At 40.9% G+C, this 19,941-nt stretch overlaps 1 protein-coding gene across 3 annotated transcripts in view; it reads left to right on the forward strand.

The window, feature by feature from the left end:
- The window catches only part of MICAL3 (microtubule associated monooxygenase, calponin and LIM domain containing 3), a 205,499-nt gene that overhangs the window by 55,262 nt on the left and 130,296 nt on the right, over window positions 1-19,941 (forward strand). The window contains exons 1-2 of one of the 3 annotated variants that reach the window (XM_042945385.1): window positions 15,148-15,199; window positions 19,722-19,854. The exons of 1 other annotated variant lie outside the window; for it this stretch is intronic. The gene's annotated coding sequence lies outside the window, so the exon portion shown is untranslated. Of the gene's footprint in view, window positions 1-15,147; window positions 15,200-19,721; window positions 19,855-19,941 lie in introns of those variants that run through there. One more of the 3 variants, XM_042945384.1, reaches the window with a different exon arrangement.

Consider the following 19,941-nt stretch of genomic DNA (forward strand, 5'->3'; position numbering starts at 1 on the left):
TATAAGTATTTTATAACTGGAAGTTTGCATCTCTTAATCCCCGTCACCTATTTTGCCTGTCATTCCCCCACCCCCCCCCCCACAACCACTACTTTCTTCTCTGTATTCAAGAATCTGTTCATTTGTTTTGTTTTTTATATTTCACATATAAGTCAATTCATATGGTATTTGTGTTTCTCTGACTGACTTCATTTAGCATAATACTCTAGCCCCATCCATGTTGTCACAAATGGCAAGATTTCATTTTCTTATGGCTGACTAATATATTTTTATATAACTTGTGATCAAATTAATATTACTTGTTTCTTTTGTCTTGAAAATATAGCACATATATATGCCTTTATTTCTTTTTATTATTTTTTTAAATATGAAATTTATTGTCAAATTGGTTTCCATACAACACGCAGTGCTCATCTCAACATGTATACCTTTATTTAAAAGGCACATGTGAAAAAAAAAAAGAACCAATGTAAAACCAAAAAAAATAAAATAAAATAAAAGGCACATGTGAAGGGGTGCCTGGGGTGCCTCAGTTGGTTGAACATCCAACTTTGGCTCAGGTCATGATCTATGGCTCATGGGTTCAAGCACTGTGTTGGGCTCTGTGCTGACAGCTCAGAGCGTGGAGCCTGCTTCGGATTCTGTGTCTCCGTTGCTCTGCCCCTCCCCCGCTTGTGCTCTGTCTTCTCTCTCTCTCTCTCTCTCTCTCTCTCTCTCTCTCTCTCTCAAAAATAAATAAACATTAAACAATAAAAAGAAAAGGCAAATGTGAAAATCTTTAAAAGGATTTAGCAAATAATGTATTTATAATTTTATTTTCTAATAAAAGAAGAAAAATTGTTTCTATATTTGGTGGCAGTGTGGAACTCTTAGACCTTGGCATTTCTTCAACCAGACTTTTGTCCTTGGCCTCAGAGTTATAAAGTCCAGGGCTTTCTGTACTGATCTTGTAGGCATGTTCTGACCTAGGAGCAGAACAGGATTGCTAATTGCAATGACATGACTTCTAAGGCTACTTGGAGGAGTTTTAGTACCTTCACTAAATATAATACGTATTCCTAGGTCTGTTTAAAGCATGTGCAGTAGGGTTGGTGTTTCCAGATGGTTTTTGAATGGGTGTCTAAAGGTTCCATGGTGCTTTGACTGAGGTAACTTTCTGGCAGTAGACAAAGCAGTAATGGATGGGGCTATTTGCCTTAATTTAATATAAAGAGAGGAGCCTAGTTTCCCAAGTTTCTCTCCAGCCAGGAAGGGCTTTTCATTTCTAATTATGGAAAGAAGTATTTGACTCCTTTGGAAGTGATTTTCTGATGCCCCCTTTCAGAATTGCGGAGACAGGTCTGTTCTTCACAGATACACAAAGTTGAGTCCGAGCCCTTTTACCAGGCTGAATTCACTGCCCATAGTCCAGACCACCTTTCATGGGCTTCATGGTGTTTGTTCTCCTGGAGGTATGACAGGGATGCATGGCCATCACTTGCTCCTTATAGCGCCTTTGTGTGAGCTAGGAAAATGCACTGCTTCTTCTGTGTGGATACTGCTCCTCACCAGGTGTATGGTTTGCTGAGTGGGGTTATAGGCTGGATTTCAGCCCCTGTCCAATCCCCCTTCTAACTGGGGAGTTTGCTGTGTTCTGCACACATGGTGGCCAGGGGGTGGGGAGCAGGAGCCTGGTATTTATTCAGATTCTGGAGTTTTAATGTCTGTATGGATGTATATTTGTCCTTCATTAAGTTGTTACCCAAATGGCTTTTGCTATAAGTGCTGAATGTCCTTGAGATTTCAGCTAGAATCAGGAGTACTGTTGGGAGCACAAGGGAGAAGTGGGCTCACCCTCTGCTCAATTTCCATTTAGTCCCTTTGGTTGTCTAGTTATTAAAGCATCATCTTAGGCCAAGGGACCCCTAATTCATCTTGACACCCCAATTTTTTATCCAAACTTGTATTTAGCACCACAATACAGCACAGTTACCTATCAAGTTTATCGTTGATAGGGGCAGCATTGTAAGGAAACTGCCACTGCCCCCCACCCCCCCACCCCCACCCCAGGAATCTGTTCCTCAGTAGTGTGTGGAGCTGAACCCTGCTGATCTTGGTGATGAAATAAATGATGACATTAAATATCTAAAGTTCATAACTACTTCCTTTCTCATTGGGTGCTCTGGTCTCTCTGCAGAAGTGTGAACTTGTGTTCCATTTTTGATGCATTAGGATTCTTTGGGAGGAGGTGGGATAACTTGAGCTTTAGAGTAAGGCATTCCTGGGTTTGAGTGTTACCATCTTTTAGCTTATTAGCTGGACAAGTTAATTATCTGATTTTCTGTTTTCTTATTGCACAGTGAGAATTATAAGAGGTCTTACAGGGTTATTATGAGGACCAAACGCAAGATTTCTGTGAAGTGCCAGCATAATGCATGGCATATAGGAAAGTTCAATAAATGGAGACAGTTATTATAATCAATAAGAAATGACGACCAAACTTCTTAAGAGATGACTCCTCCTTCCAAAGCAGAGAGTATTTATAAAATCTTACTCTTAGCTTGAAATCTGATTGCTGTAACCATTCACAAGAGGGAGAAGAGAATATATGGAGTTTTTAAAGTTTGTTTGGTTTACTCCTATCTTAGCTGCTTTAATGCTGGGAATAGGACATGCTCCTTGCCTCTAGAAGCTTACAGATCTGGGAGAGAGTCATATAAACTGGAGTTTATATATACTGGAGTATAATTTATACTGTAAATTTATACAGTTTATAATATATATAATTATATATATATTGTATATATATGTATATATATTATATATATTATATTATATATACACACATATGTATGTATGTATATATACATATATATGTATATATGTACATATATGTACATATATACGTACATATATACACACATGTACATATGTATATATACATATATATTATTATATATATGTATATTATATTATGTATATATGTATTATGTATATATATTATATATGTATATGTATATTATGTATTATGTATATGTATATTATGTATAATATATATGTATATGTATATGTATATTATATATATTATATATGTATATATACATATTATACATATAATATACATATGTATAATTATATATATATGTATATTATATATACGTATATATATATTATATATATACAGTTTATATATACTGGAGCATAATTTATACTGTAAATTTATACAGTTTATGATATAAACTGGAGTCATATATACTGGAGTATAATTTTTTTAATTATTATTTTTTTAATGTTTATTTATTTTTGAGAGAGAGAGAGAGACAGAGCACAAGCGGGGGAGGGGCAGAGAGAGAGGGAGACACAGAATCTAAAGCAGACTCCAGGCTCTGAGTTGTCAGCACAGAGCCTGATGTGGGGCTTAAACTCACAAACTGCGAGATCGTGACCTGAGCTGAAGTCAGATGCCCAACCACCTAGGCTGAGCCACCTAGGTGCCCCTGGAGTATAATTTTTTTTTTTTAATGTTTATTTATTTTGAGTGAGAGGGAGAGAATGCATGAGCAGGGAAGAGGCAGAGAGAGAGGGAGAGAGAGAATCCCAAGCAGGCTCCTCACTGTCAGCACAGAGCCTAAATGCAAGGCTTGGTTTCATGAACCGGGAAATCATGACCTGAGCCAAAATCAAGAGTTGGATCCTTAACCGATGAACAACCCAGGCAGCAATATACTGGAGTATAATTAAACCTTATAGGTGCTATGATAGAAGTCAGTGTGGGATATGGTAAAATAAGCAGTCTGTCTTTGATAGTGATCATCTTTTTTTTTTTTTTTTTCCCCCTGCTTTGGGCTGAACTTTACAGTCAGTATAGGAGTGAAGTTGAGGGGGGAAAGCTAGACTTTGGCATTATCAAATTTAAAATCCTATCTTTGGAGGGTTGATGAGTCCTTGGAAAGACCGAGAGTAGAAGAGTTCGAGGATATTTCTCTGGTTTGCTTAAAAGTATGTTGTAAAGAAGCAAAAGGAGATAATGGAGACAGTTTAACCATTGAACTATGGTGTCATTGGTAGCTTGTTGTGTGACTCAGGACAAGTTAGTTCATCTCTCTCAATTCCTATTTTGTCTGTCAAGAGGGGGGTATTAGAATCTGTCTTCTGTACTCATAGAATTGTGCAGGGAGTAAGTAGGATGACTTATGTGAAAGTGCTTTAAGAAGCATGAAGTGCTGCCTACATGGCAGTGGGGTTGAGAGCAGTCCATAGACACACACCATTCCACTCTTTTTTTAGAGGAAGATGACATTAAGAATCAGCTAGAGAGAAAACCTGTGGAAGTGTTCAAGACTGAGCACATGCTATTCCCTCTTCTTGTCCAGACCTCTGCTTTAAGTCACCTGCTCATAAGAGTTTCCATGACCAACTTACCTTACGGCCCCTCCTATTCTAAGTCAAGGAACCTGTACATTTCCTTCCTGGCACTCACATTTTGTAATTATATGCTTGTTCGCGTACTTGTTTATTGTCCATATCCTCCACTAGACAGTAAATTTCCCAAGGGCAGGCACTGTTTTCATTCCCCAATGTAAATTTAATGCCAAGCCTAGGGCCTGATATATACCACACACACTCAATAAATAATTTGATGAATGAAGTGAAAGGAGGCAAGACTTCTGCCTGGAAAACAGCTACTTTGGGAATGCCCAGATATACATCTCATTCTTTGGTGGGTAGACCCAGATGCAGAGGAGTATCTATACCTGAGACTGCTATAGCACCACCAGATTGCAGGTTCTAAATGCCACAGGCTGGATTTGTGTCTCATTTCTGCCCTTCCCCCACTTGTCTTTTTCATACCCATTTAGAGACCCTAAACTCAAATGTGCGTTCAGGTGCACACTGAATTTGGTGAATCTGTCTCTTCAAAAGAGAAAACTACTCTGAACTATGGAACTGGCTCCAGGGAGTTGATAGCTTGCCAGGCAGGGAGCATGTGTCCTATTTGCTATTTATAAAGTATACTGCCCTGGCTCTGGTCAGAGGCCGCACCCATTGGGTTCCCAGCTGTCTATTCCCATTTCATGCCAACCAGCTCTGTGTCAGGTTCTTCCTTGGTATGTGAGGCATAGAGTAGATTTCATTCATGTATGCTGCTGGGTGCCCCCTTAGATTACTGTTCTCTTAGGACACTGAAGAGATGCCCTTTTTGGTTTATTTTTTGACTTTTTTTTTTTTAATGGTGGTATAATGTATGTTCTGAAGTATACAAATCTTAAGTGTACAGCTTGACTTTTTTTGTTTACAACTCAAATTTTTACATATATAAACATTTGTATGTATCTGAGTGGGTTCATTTGGGAGTCATGCCACTATGAATTGAGGTGTGTGGGAGGGAATAAAGGATTTATTGTAGAAATTAGACATACATTTGAAGGAAGAGTTGGGAATGTGAAGGTCCAGATTAGGGTATTGGAGTCAGAGAAGAGTCACTAACCAGTCTCCCTGAAGCATCAGCATGAAAGGACAAGTCAGAGACTACAGAGAAGTCTGAGAAGCTTGCCGTGTCCATTTCTGGAGCAGGGCCACCAAAGAGAAGTTCCTGGAGAGCTTTGTGGGAAGTCATTGCCTTTGGGAAGCTACTATCCATTCCAGTCCACAGCCACGTGTCTGGTGGTGGGCCTTGGGCTCTTGTTGGGTCAGATTGTGAGTAGCGTAGAGGAGAGTAAGGACCTGCTGGAACCTGCCAGGCACCTTTGTCTCTGTCCATTACCACATTTGACAACTAAGACCTTCAGAGAGTAATGGCCACTAATTCAATTCCATCTTCTAAATCTCATGCAAGTTTTTGGCCACCTCTAACTTGGAACCCTAACTGGGGATTCTGGGGAACATAATTCCCAGCTCAACCAAGCTGACACAGCACTATCTAGATGGGGATCCCAAAGGCCCCCCTCTCACCCCTTCCCTGATGGTAACACCACCACACCACTCCCAGTCATTATTTTGACTGACTTCTGCACCATAGATTTGAATTACATTTGTTTGTTATTGTTATATAAATGGGATCATGCAAAATGATCTTTTTTTTGTGTCTGCCTTCTTTGCTCACCATTGATCTATGAGTTCATCTGTATTGCTGCCTGTTGCAGTAGTTCATCCCTTGTCACTGCTGCATAGTATTCCATTATATGAATATAACTGCTACTTATTTCTCTTATTGCTAGTTTTGGTCATTTGTGTTGTTTCCAGTTTGGGAATATTATGAATAAAGCTGCTATAAACATTCTTGTATTTACCTTTTGGTCAACATAGAATTTATTTCTTTTGGATGTATCCCCAAGAATAGAATTTCTGAGCTTTATGGTTAAATGTATCTTTAGCTTCAAGAACTACTGTTGAACAGTTTTCCAAAGCGGTTGTCCCAGTTTACACTGTGAGCATCTGAGAGTTCCAACTGCTCTACATACTTGACCACCCCTGGTATTATCAGTCTTTAATTTTAGTCATTCTAATGGGTGCATAATAGTATCTCAGTGTGGTTTTGGATATGTATTCAGATGCTTTTTGGCAATTTGGATATCTTTCATGAAGTACCTGGTCAGATCTTTTGCCCATTCTTCATTGGGTGTCTGTATCTTTCTTACTGGTTTGTACAAATCCTTCACATATTCTAGATATGAGACTTTTCTCAGTTACAAATAGCCCTTTGGTTTTAATGAGGAATGTTTCTTCTGAAGCAGGGAACAGATGGGGGTTCAGGTGCCTTTGAAGAGGAAAGCCTTTGGAAAAAATTTAGTTGTTTATTGCTTTTCTCTCAGGGAATTAATATAGTGCAGGATTGGAAGTTAGCAATTAACTTCCAGGCACCCCTTCTGCTGCTTTTTAAAAGTACTAGTTATCTTGAGCATTCAAAGAATATACTTACAAACCAAAATTTAATTCATTCCATGAAGATTTGAATGTTTGTTGTGGATCTGACTCTCCTAAAAGCTAAGGATAGAAACCTGGCTATGGGGGCACCTGGGTGGCTCACTTGGTTAAGCGTCTGACTCTTGATTTTGGCTCCGGTCATGATCTCGCAATTCATGAGTTCGAGCCCCATGTTGGGCTCTGTGCTGACAGCAAGGAGCCTGCTTGGGATTCTCTCTCCCCACCCCCCCCCTCTCTGTCCCTACCCCACTCATGCATACTCACACTCTCTCTCAAAATAAATAGATAGATAGATAGATAGATAAATAAATAAATCTTTAAAAAAATAAGTGGTGGAGCCTCTCAAATCCTGTGGCTTTAAAAATAAATAAATAAAATTTTTGAAAGAACCCACCTTGAGGCAGGATGTACATCTAGGAGATCTAAATGTGCATCTTCACTGTTGTAGGAATCTACGTAGAGATAAGGAACTTCAAGACAATTAATTTGAAAAGAAAGGGGTATATGGGAGACATATTTAGGAAGACCAAATAGGAACATATCTTGTACTATCCTGCATTCCCTGCAGTACTTGGCACAGAATAGTCCCCATCTCCCTTTTTTCCAGCAATGAGAAGAACTTGGGGAGTAAGACGGACGTGGGGGTGGACACCTGGAATTCTGGCTTTGGTGGGTGGCAGTTTTATAGTAGGGTTGCAGTTCAGGTGGAGGGCCAACTTTGGAAGAGAAGATGAAGAGTTCTGTTTTGAGCACCTGAGTTGGAGGTAACCTAACATATTCTGATGGAGATGTCCAGGAGGTAGTTACAAAAATGGTACAAAATGAAACAAATGAGCAAAGGTCCAAGGACAGAATCCTGGGTGCTCTTTGTATTTATAAGTGTGGCAGAAGTCAGAGGGGTGTCCTGAGAGAAACCAGGGGAGGAGAATGCAGTTGTATAATCCTTTGTCTTTTGCGGGATTGGCTTTCTGGTTGCTCTTCATGGAGTCACACTTCTTTCTTGGGGTATTCCATCTCCCAAGTCAGGCTAGCTATAGGAGGGCATGCACATCCGGGGGTGCGGAAGGGGAGTATGGTAAAATGCACTCAGGGGATGGTATTTCATTTCTGAGCAATTCATTTGTGTATTGGGAAGTTGTAGACCTTTAGTCTTCTAACCTGTTCTAATTTTCTGACTCTACTGTCCCTTCATTGCTTCTTTTGTTTTTATTCTGCACATGAAGAAAAATTGACAGCTTCTGGCCGACAACCTCTCAGCATTAAAAGACATCTGTAAAACCCTGCAGTCCCATGGGTAACATCAGTTAAGGTGCCTATATATTTATGTTTTTAAAAATGGTCAAGGGAGCCTGGATGGCTCAGTTGGTTAAGCATCTGACTTTGGCTCAAGTTAGGATCTCATGGTTTGTGAGTTCGAACCCCACATTAGGCTCTGTGCTGACAGCTCAGAGCCTGGAGCCTGCTTCGGATTCTGTATCTCCCTCTTTCTACCCGTCCCCTGCTTGTGTTCTCTCTGTCTCTGAAAAATGAATAAACAAAAAAAATTAAAAATGGTCAAAGCATTTTTTTTCATAAATTATGAAATTATTTCTTTCATTTGATTGGTGATTTGGAAAATTATTGGATTTGGGGTTCACAACCCATTATTTTACACTGTGCTTTTGAAAGCACGCAGCTGTCAGGAAGAAGTGATGGTGCCTGCTTCAAGATTAACTGAAATGTGTTTGATTCCTTTTCTGTAGCACTCAAAATCTGTCCTGATGATAAGAGATTTGTGCAGTAGTGCTACTGAGACATTGTTGGGGGAGGGTGCCAGGAGATGTAAACAGATTAAGGGATTCTTCATTTCAGTTTGGGAAGCATTATTCTCCGTATTAGTTACTTCTTTAAAAAAATTGTGTAAGTTTCCAGGTCTCCAAGCCAAGCCCAGCCAAGTACTTTTCAGGCAAGATGGCTGTGACTGCCTTTCTGTGGCTTGCTCAGAGTTCCTTTCATGTTGCTGAATTGGCAGCAATAGCAAATGGATACTAACCTCTTCATATCCATCAGCCTCTTAAACCTGACTAAACGAGAATCATCTTCGGGTTTGGGAGTTATTAAAAACCAACCCCCTCTGAAGTGATGGAAATGTTCTGAAACTGGATTTAGTGGTGGTAATTGCATAGCTTGGTAAGTTTACTAAAAATCATTGAATTGTACACTTACAACAGGTGAATTCTTAGTGTATGTAAGTTATACCTCACCAGAGTTGTCTAGAAAAACATCCCCTCCAATCCTGAGCACTGCACCATTTCTCCTGCCTAACTTGGCTGGGCTACCTACCAGGAATAAGCCCAGCCCATTTTTGTTTCTTTTGCCAGGCTAAAAGGTGAGAAGCTCAGGCTCTCTAGGGCCCAGAGGCCAGTTACTCAGTTTGTGGTTTATTCTGATCTGGTGTCTCTTATTTTCCCTTGCTGTTGGGCCATTTTATTGCTCTGTTAACACCTGGGTTACAGGATAAGCAGGGTATTTCAGTGAAACTATAATCTTGGATTATGACCATTTCTCGACAGTTCCATTTGAAAATTCAGTGGGAGAGAAGGTTAACTAATGATTCCAGTTATCTGTGTATTCTCTAACTTCTTTACCCTCTTTTGCTTTCTTTCCCAGATTGTCTAGATGATTGAAAATGAGGTAAAAAGTTTCCCTGCCTTCACCCCAAATGCCACTCTACCCAGTTGGATTGTAGTAATATGAAACAAGTTTGGTTCGCTGATTATTACTAGCTTTCTCTTCAGGAGCCATAAGCTTCATATTGGCAATGATCTTGTCCACCTTCACTGTTATGGGTCAGCACTTGTCACACACTAGGTTGTTAAAAACCAAATTTGCTGTTACTAACAGGAATTGAGGCTTTAATATGAACAAGTGTGTTAAATTACCCCATGGGAGGTAGGCAGTCAAAACACAAAAAGAGGCGCCACCCCTCCCCCCCGCCCCTTTTTGATGTCATCCTAGTGTGAAACTTACTGAATTCCTACTGCCCTCACACTGTACTTGGAAGTGCTCTGGGGCTTCCAGTCAGATGTCTCCTGAAATATAAGGTTGCTTAATTAAGAGTCTTTTAACACAAAGTCTTTATGTCTGTAATGTCCAGTGTCTGGATCAATTATGTATTTAAGTTGAACAGAATACATTCACTTGTTTTCTATCCCAAAGTGAGTGATATTTCTAAAGGTGGTATACTCAAAAGGGGAACCCGAGGTTCCCCAGAGGGTGAGATATACCCACATCAGCTTATAATGCTTGGTATTGAGTGGTCCTGACTCATGGCTACAGGCATAGATAGAAGTCTTCCAGTTTGTGAAAGGGCAGATGGCATCCTTTGGTTCCCTTCCTCATAAGGATGGCTTCCCTGGAGTTGCATCTGCCTAAGCCAAATGGTGAGAGGGTGAAGCATAAGTGGCACTTTGTAATATCCCCTAGGGAGCATTTGGGTTCTCTCAGATTTTAGATTTCAGTCCATGGAACAAGCCAAAACATTTACCTTCTGTGTGTGCCAGAGCCAGCAGGTCAATTAATGGTAGTCCTACGTCTGTAATAAATTAGGCAAGGGTTTTAGAAAATCAGGTGGCCGGCAAGGAACAGCTTGTAACCTGAAAGAAACTGCTGCTGCTGAACCAGAGAATGATGCCTGGTGGCAGCACCGGGCCTCTTGGCCATTAGCTGTTGGCATTTTGGGACAAGGGTGGATGGGGAATATAGCTTTTAGGCCCTTTGGGGGCTATACCACCTAAACTCATTGGCAATGAAATAAGATTAATTAGTCTTCTATAGAAAAACTTTGGTAGGTTTTTCTGGGCTGGCTTTGAGCCCAGAGCAATTGGAATTTTGGAACCCAAAGGTTTCATGGCAGTTGATTTTTGATGATTGGTCTTTGGGAGAAAAGAAACTAATGTTTCGGCAGTACTTCAGCACCCCCTTGGTCAGGGTTGGGGGTCATCCCCAGGGCAGGGGACGGGGTAAGTAGAGAGCAGTTGTGGGCTATATACTTTCAAGAGCCTGCCAGAGTATAGCTTGGGGAATTTGTATTATTCCTTAAACATAAAAAAGAAAAGCTTGTTGTTATCCGCTTTCTTTGGATGTTTCATTTCTAACTAAATGGACTCTTTACCATGTGAAGGAGTTAGAGATACAGCTGTGGGAGTGATCATCTGATGTCAGAGCTCAACAAGAATCAGAGTAGAGTGAGGGGTTGGCCTTCAGCATTTGATGCAGAAAAAACTTCTGTTTCTAAAAAAGGAAAGGAAAGAAGGAAGGAAGGAAGGAAGGAAGAAAGAAAGAGAGAGAGAGAGAGAACTTCTGTTTTGCTGGGGAAATTATGCCTAAGTCCAGGAAGGAAGGAAGGAAGGAAGAAAGAGAGAGAGAGAACTTCTGTTTTGCTGGGGAAATTATGCCTAAGTCCCCCATACTCTTTTAAGCTAATTCGGAAGGGAATGTATATTCTATAGGGCTTTGATTTAAGATTAGCCCTCTCAGAGAGAGGAACCCTTTTGCACTGCTGGTGGGAATGCAAACTGGTGCAGCTACTCTGGAAAACAATATGGAAGTTCCTCTTTTTGATGAATTTTTAATTTTTATTAAAAATAGAACTACCCTATGACCCAGCAATTACACTACTATGTATTTATCCAAAGGATATACAGGTGTGCTGTTTCGAAGGGACACATGCACCCCAGTGTTTATAGCAGCACTATCGACAGTAGCCAAAGTATGGAAAGAACCCAAATGTCCATCGACTGATGAATGGATAAAGAAGATGTGTGTGTGTACACACACACACACACACACACACACACACACACACACACACACACAATGGAGTATTACTCGGCAATCAAAAAGAATGAAATCTTGCCATTTGCAACAACGTGGATGGAACTAGAGTGTATTATGCTAAGCTAGAGTAGTCAGTCGGAGAAAGATAAATATATGACTTCACTTGTGCAATTTAAGATACAAAACATGAACATAAGGGAAGGGAAGCAAAAATAATATAAAAACAGAGAGGGGGACAAACAATAAGAAACTCTTTATATAGAGAACAAACTAAGAATTGCTGGAGGGGTTGTGGGTGGGGACATGGGCTAAATGGGCAAGGGGCATTAAGGAGGACACTTGTTGGGATGAGCACTGGGTGTCATATGTAGGGTTCTACTGAATTCTACTCCTGAAATCATTATGACACTATATGCTAACTAACTTGAGTGTAAAAAAAAAAAAAAAAAAAAAAAGATTAGCCCTCTCAGTTTATTTCTGCTTTGAAGAGAACAAACTGAAGTTTTTTCCATGAAAATAGTTGGAAAAACCATAGCCTTGGAGCCTGGTAGCCCCACTCCTTTCTGTGGCCTGGAGTCAAGGCAGGCCTAGTTGGTTCACTTTGGAGTTGAGATGGAGGGGGCACATCTACCTTGCTGGAGAATTAAGACCTTTTTCCTTTATTAGCTGTCAACCTCCTGAAACAGCTTCATCTTACCACTCCTGTGTTATAGCCAGTCTTCTCAGAAGAGTGGATGCTTTACTTGCTTTGTTTCATCCTTCTTTCCCCTTTCCTGTCTCCAAGAACCCTATGGGGCATCTGGTGACTGCTTTTTCTTTAGACTCTAACTTTGGGAGCTTTAAAAAATGGACATTTTCTGTGACTTAGGGATCATTTAGTATCTGAAAAAGGTAAATATCATTCTGGGATGTGACTTGAAAGTAGTTGTCCTTTTTATAATCAGGAACTGTGCAGAGATGCCTTAAGGAACTCAGCTTTGACCACTTTTAGGGTATCCTTCTCTTACACCCTAAATCAATAACAAGTTAATAACAAACTAATTGTCATACAAATACCTTTTCTTCTTTTGAATGCTTCTGTGATATTAAACATTGTGTCCCAAGTAAGCCTCTCATTTGTCTTTTTCCTTCTTTCCTCGCACTTGCTTTTCCACTAGCATGTGTAATAAGTGCAAGTGTAAAGATGAATTATTCTTCCTACTAGCTTAGCATTACAAGAGTAATGGGTAGGCAGACATGGACATAATTCCAGAACTGTTGGTAACTGTTGAAAGGGAAGTATGTACCAAAGTGAGAAGGAACACAGAAGAGGAAGTGATTAACTTTGGCAGGGGGTTTGGGTAGGTAGGGTCATTTCAGTGTAGTCTGGAATGATGAACAGGAATTTCAAATGGACAGGGGGTGGGGAGGAAGGACGTATTAGGTGAAGGAGAATGACATGAACAAAGTTGATGAGGCTCGTAAGAATGTGGTATATCCCAGTAACTGCAGGTGTGACTAAAGAAAATGTTTTGTGTTTGGAAGGGTAGGAAATAAGGCTGGTGCTAGATCTTGATGGACCTTTTGAACCTTGTTGATGGTTTGGATTATTTCCTAAAGACAGTGGAGAGCTGCAACAGGATCACATTAGAGGCAAAGAATCATATTTGCTCTTAAACAAGAACACTTTGGCACTCATGGAAGATGGATTGGAGGGGATTTAAGATTAAAAGGCTATTGTAAATAGTCCAAGGTAGAAATCATGGGTGCTTTCACCAAGATAATGGTAGGGAAATGAACTCTATAAATAGAGGACCTAGAGAGTTAGAATCCATGGGACTTTGCTTTTGGTGAGCAGATTGAGAGGTGAAGACAGAGAAGGGTCTGAGATGGCCCCAGATTTCCATTTGGTCAGTGGATGGTTGTGGCATTTGACTGTATAAGAGGGTGTGAATTGGGGGAAAGAGAACAGCAGTTTTGGACTCTTCACTCTGAGGTAATATGGGATGTCAAAGTGAAGATGTTTAATAGCATTTGGACCTCAGGAGCAAGGTCACAAAAGATAAAAGTTTAAGGGCCATCCAATTTTATGAAAGAGAGGGGCCGATGGTCACTGGAGCCACTTGAGAGAGCTGAGCAACAATGAGAATAGTAGTAGGAGAAGCAGGAGACAGAACCAAGGAAGGGGCAGAATCTAGGAAGAGCTACTGAGAGAGAACAAGTAAGATAAGGGTTGTAGTGTCTGAGCCTTTCACAATTAGGAAGCCATAGTCGACCTCAGTGGAATGATGGAGACAGAAGCCGGATTGGAAAAGGAATGAAAAGATGGACAGAGGAGTCATTAAGGAGTCATGAAGTGGTGACAAAAGAGTAGACTGCTCTTTCGGGAGGCTCAATTACGAAAGCAAGAGGGAGAGGTTGGTAGATTAAAGGGCATACAGGTTAAGTGGTGTGTGTGTGTGTGTGTGTGTGTGTGTGTGTGTGTGTGTGAGAGAGAGAGAGAGAGAGAGACAGACAGACAGACAGACAGACAGAGGGGGACATGATTAAGATGAGAGAGACTCCAGCATATTGGCAGGTTAAAGGAGAAGAAATAAGCTGGTAGTATGGTGATGATGCTTTACAACACATGAATGTACTTAATGCCACCAACTGTACACTTAAAAATGGTTGAAATGGAAAAAAAAAAATGTATGCTAGTAGACGGAGCCAGATTCAGAGGAGAACCCAGGGGATGGCCTGGACAGCCTCTGGCTGGTGGAAACTTTCTCTGAGACGGGGGAGCAGGATGGTGAGGGCATCTTTTGCTCTTTTCTTGACAATGTGAAAGGTGAGGGCACTGGGAATGAAAGAGGGGATGGAATAGGGGACCTGAGAACACAGAGCCAGGTGTACAGGAACCAGTGTGGGTTCCGTGAAAGAATTGCTGGGCAGGATCCAGACCCCACCTATGGTTGGACATGATGGTGCAACATAGCCACATCAGTCTGCACGGCTGACTTTTTTTTCTCTCCAGCAGTTCAGAAGAGTTGTTTTTGCCCCATCTTCATTCCACTTCTAAAGCTGGTATTTCAAGTATCTAGCTATCTGTCTTTATTTGCCTCCCTACCTCTCCACCTAATCTCTAGGCAACCTTATCAGAAGCTGGTGAATAGTGAAATGCACAATAACCCTTCGGCTCCCCTTTGTTATCCTGTCTTGAGTGAAGAAGTGCTGGCTTTTCAGACATCCTGGGCTTAAGACAGGTTTATGGTTTTCTGATACAGATTTTTAAAAAACACGTATAACTTGGATTTAAAAATATTACGGGTCCTTCACTTACCCCTCTAGGGAAGTGAGCTGGGGGCTGTTGTATATAGCATTTCATGACACTGATACCACTCTTTTTTTCTAGAAACTAGTTTCTTTTCATAGGGGGCAGTTACTTTGAACCTATTTGGCTGTTGAAAACAAAGCTGTCTCCAGGTCTTGGCTCCTGTCCTCCTCTCCTCTAGTGCTGGTAAGAACAGGTCCTCAGCTGGGTGCAGTGGCCTGCTGGGCAGAGCATGTGTAAGGCAGGCCCAGAGCAAATAGTGGTCATGAAGAAGGAGCAGATAATCCAGAGGACCAGAGGGTAGAAGCCACCTGGATTTGCCTTGTGGGATTCCCTCATCTCTGTGTGTGTATTCCTAAGAACTCCCAACCTGATGGCGCTTGCATACAGACACTCAATCCATTTTCATTTGATATGACTTATGTCTCAAATCCTAACAGAATTCTGCCTCAATCCTCAGACGTCTGGGCAGGCTGGAGAAGTTTATTTACCTATCCACTTATTCATTCAAGAGATAATTATTGTATACATGCTATGAACTGGGCACTTCCCTAAGCACAATAATATGCCAGTGAATAAATTGGCAAAAATCCTTACCCTGATAGAGCTTACATTCTAGAGAGAATGATAGACAATGAATAAATAACATTTATGGTATGTCAGGTTGTGCTTCGGGGAAAACCAAGAAGAGAAGGTAAGCAGGGCGGGGAGTCAGTTTTAAAGAACGTGGTCAGGGAAGGCCACATGAAAAAGATGATATTTGGATAAATCCCTAAGAGTAGTAAGAGAGTAAATTGTGTTCATGTCAGCTCCCATTAGAAGATTTCTGCCCTTGGAGGCAGAGTTTTTTTTTGTTTTTTTTTTTTTTCCCTTTGTTCACTGTATTGTTCCAGAGCCTAGAAAAGTACTCAGCATGTAATAGATGCTCAGTATTTTTGAATGCATGAATGATCTGAGGGAGGAGTATTTTAGACAAAGGGAGCAGCTAATGCAAAGGCTGAGGTGTGTGTCTGGTGTGTCTGAGGAACAGCAAGAGGCTAGTCTGGCCGAGGGGAAGTGCAAGATGGGTTAGCAGTAGAGGATGTGAGAAGATGACGTAAGATCTTGTCAGGGCCCCCTGAGACCATTTTAGGGGTCCATTAGGTCAAAACTACTTTCACAATAATACAAAGATGACCTTCTTTGCCTTTTCCACTTTTGTATATTCATGAATGTACAATGGAGTTTTCTACAGGCTACATGATATGTGTGTGTTGCAACAGATGGAATGCAGAAAGCAGATCTGAGAATCTGTCTTCATAAACCAGATATTAAGGAGATTTGCAAAAATGTAAAACATTACTCTTCTCACTAAATTTTTGTTTTGGAAAATATTTGGGTTTTTTTTTAATATGTTAATTATGTTGCAGTGTAATGGAATGTTATTTTGAAATGAGTTCATAAGTATTGAGATTTTTTTCTGTTTTAATCTCAAATACATTAAATATGGATAGATCTTTGGGCCTTCAGTATTTTTAAGAGTATAAAGGAATCCTGAGACCAAAAATTTGTGAAGCACTGTTATAAGGCCTTGTAGAAATGTTTGCATTTTCACTAAGATGGGAGCCAAAGCCATGGCTCTGGCTGAGTCAAACAAGATGAAATTCAGTGAAAGTAGTTAAAAGATCCTGATGGGTCTTGAAAACAAAGCACATTAATATAGGGTGAGGGATACATATTTTAGAAACAGTACATCAGTAATAAAAAGACTTTGGTGTTCTACTGTACAGTATGTGTCAACAGTTTAGGGTACATTTCAGTCAAGCTCTTTACTTTTCTAGTTAGGCCTACATGCTGGAGAAGATAGACAATAAGCAAATAAGTCATATACCTTATCAAGTGATAACAAATGCAAAGAGGCAAATTAAAGCAAGGTGAGGGGGATAAAGGGTGATAGGAGACTGGTATTCTTTCATGTAAGTGGTCAGGAAGGGCTTATCTAATAAGGTGGTACTTGAGCAAAGATCTCAAGAAAGTGAGGAAGAAGCCATGTAGCCTTCTGGGTATAGATCATCAGGCAAAGAGACAGGAAGGGCAGAGACTCTGGATGGCAGCCTGCTGGAGGTGCTTGATGAACAGGAAGAGGCCAGTCTGGCTAGAGCCTAAGGAGCATAGGGGAGAGTGATAGGACGTAAACAAGGAGTTGGGAGTGGGAGCAGGTCACTCAAGCCCTTATCATAGGCCTTTGTAAGGACTTTGGATTTAACAATGAGGTGGGAAGCCATTGGAGCAGAGGTATGTCACCGGATTTGACTAACATTTAAGTGAATACTAGCGCTGCCATATGGAAAATATTCGGTGACGGGGGAGCGGGATTTGGACAGTGGAGGCTGAGAGAAGCTATCGTAGTAATCCAAGTAAGATATGATGGCGACTTTGATGAAGGTGGTAGAGGAGGAGATGATGAAAAATGGTTGGATTGGGGCTGTATTTTGAAGATAGACTGAAGTTGCTGAGGAATTGACTCTGAGATGTGACAGAAATTAGGATAATTCCAAGGTTTTTGGATTGAGTGACTAGGTGGATGGTGGTGTCGTTTGCTGAGATGCAGAATACTAAGGAAGAAGCAGGCTGAGGGTAGGAATGGGAACCATAAGCTTGGTTTTGTGTATGTTAAGTTTGAGTTGCCTGTCAAATATCCAAGTAGAAATGTCAAATAAGCAATTGGTTATACAAGTTCAGAAGGGAGAAAATAAATATTTGAGTGTCATCAACTATCTCTACTATAAAATGGTACTTAAAGCCACGGGTCTGGAGAATTTTCAAAGTGGATTGTATCTCATTAATGGGTCATGAAATCAGTTCAGTGGGGATCAGCAATTTTTTTTAAATAAATGGAATAGAAAACATCAGAATATCTCAGTAGTAAGGGTAGATTGTATCTTGTGAAAGTTTTTAAAAATTATATATTTATAGAGAGGTAACTGTGTATACAATTAAAAAAATTTTAAAGCCACTGGTGTTTAGGGAGTAGATGTAGGTTGAGAAGAGTACCCAAAGACTAAGTGATCCCGTGGCCATTTCAACATGCAGCGGATGGTGATATGTGAGGGACCAGTAGAGGATATGGGGAGTGGCTAGTGAGGCAAGAGGAGAACCAAGAGAGTGATGTTCTAAAGGTGAAAAAGAGGGGGTGATCAGCTATGACTCATCTGTAGATCGGTTGAGGAAACTAGGATTGAGAGTTGACTGTTGGATTTGACAGTGTGAAAATCATGTATGTTTTTGATGAGACATTTCCTTGGAGTGGTGGAGATGAAGCTAATTGCTGTAGGTTCAAAAGAGAGTGGGAGAGGGACACCTGGTTGGCTCAGTCGGTTGAACATCTGACTCCGGCTCAAGTCATGATCTTGTGGTTTGTGAATTCGAGCCCCACATTGGGCTTGCTGCTGTCAGCCTGTCAGCACAGAGCCTGCTTCAGGTCTTCTATCCCGGTCTCTCTGTCCCTTCCCTGCTTGTGCTTTCCCAATAAATAAATTAATTAATTACTTAATTTTTAAAAAGTAGGAGAAGAGAAAGTTGTAACCTCAAACAGACAGTTCTTTCTGGGAGTGGAGTAAGTTAGTCAGAGGAGATGGGACGGAGCAGGTTTTTTAAAGATGAGAGGTTTTACGTTGATGGAAATAGCTCAATTTGGAGGAGGATGGGGCTGATGTAGGAGAGAGGAGACCAATAAAAGGGAGGCAGTGTTGTTGAGTAAGAGGGGGTGGGATTGGGTGCACAGATGAAGGGTTGCTTTAGATAGGCAGGTGGATAGTTGTCTGTTCACTGTCACAGGAGGAAAGGCAGATGAGATGGGTGTAGACTTAATGATAGGAGCTTGTGAAAGAATGCTAAAAAAGGTGAAGAAACTGAAAACTCCGTCAAAATAGAAACAGTTGAAGGAACTAAGGAGAATGTGTAGGGATGTGTAGAATGTGTAGATAGATATTTGGAAGGTTGTTCTGTAAAAGAGAGGAGCTAATTTGGTTCTGGATAACTCTAAGAGGTAAATTTTGGACCACTGGGTACAAAACTATGGGCAGAATGATTTTGGTTTTCTACATAGAAACTCAGTCCTTGGGAAATTAACAAGGTGATTAGCAAGCTGATCGAGGATTATGAAGACTACTTCTTAAGGTAGAAATTTGCCTGTTATTGGAGCTGTTTGTGTGTTATGTATGGTATATAGAAGATACAAGTGTGGGATGACTGGCTAGATTCGATGATCTTACAGGTCCTACCCAGCCTTGACCATTGTATATTTTGTGATTCATGGCAACTGGTAGTAGGCAGACTAGACAACTGAGAAACCCCAGATTCTTTTCCAGGTTAATCTCTTGCCAGTTGTTTGTACGTTCTGGCCATGCTTTTGTTTGTTTGTTTTGTTTACAAAAAATTTTTTTTAATGTTTACTTATTCTTGAGCAGGGGGGAGGGACAGAGAGAGAGGGAGACACAGAATCTGAAGTAGGCTCCAGGCTCTGAGCTGTCAGCACAGACCCCAATGCAGGACTTGAACTCATGAACCATAAGATCATGACCTGAGCCGAAGTTGGACGCTCAACCGACTGAGCCACCCAGACGCCCTTGTTCTGGCCACACTTTAGCTGCGGGTCTGCCCCTGGGAGAGGGAGATAATTAAGATGTGACAGAGCAAGTGTCTTTATGAGACCTCAAATTTTCCCCAGCAGGTCTAAAGTCATCTTTATGGGGGTATTTATGTCCCTTGGACTGCCACAGCTTTGGTGTTCTCAGAGCCCCTGTGCTGCAGTGGCCCTCCACCTCACCCTGCACATCTACCAGGTGGATCATTTCCTGAGGGTAGGTAGCTTGGTGCCTCTTTAGTCAACAAAACCTCATTGAATATCTCTTTGTGCCTAGAACTGGGACATAGTACTGAGCAAAGTA

This window comes from Panthera leo, chromosome B4, assembly GCF_018350215.1.
Source record: "Panthera leo isolate Ple1 chromosome B4, P.leo_Ple1_pat1.1, whole genome shotgun sequence".
Lineage (NCBI taxonomy): Eukaryota > Metazoa > Chordata > Mammalia > Carnivora > Felidae > Panthera > Panthera leo.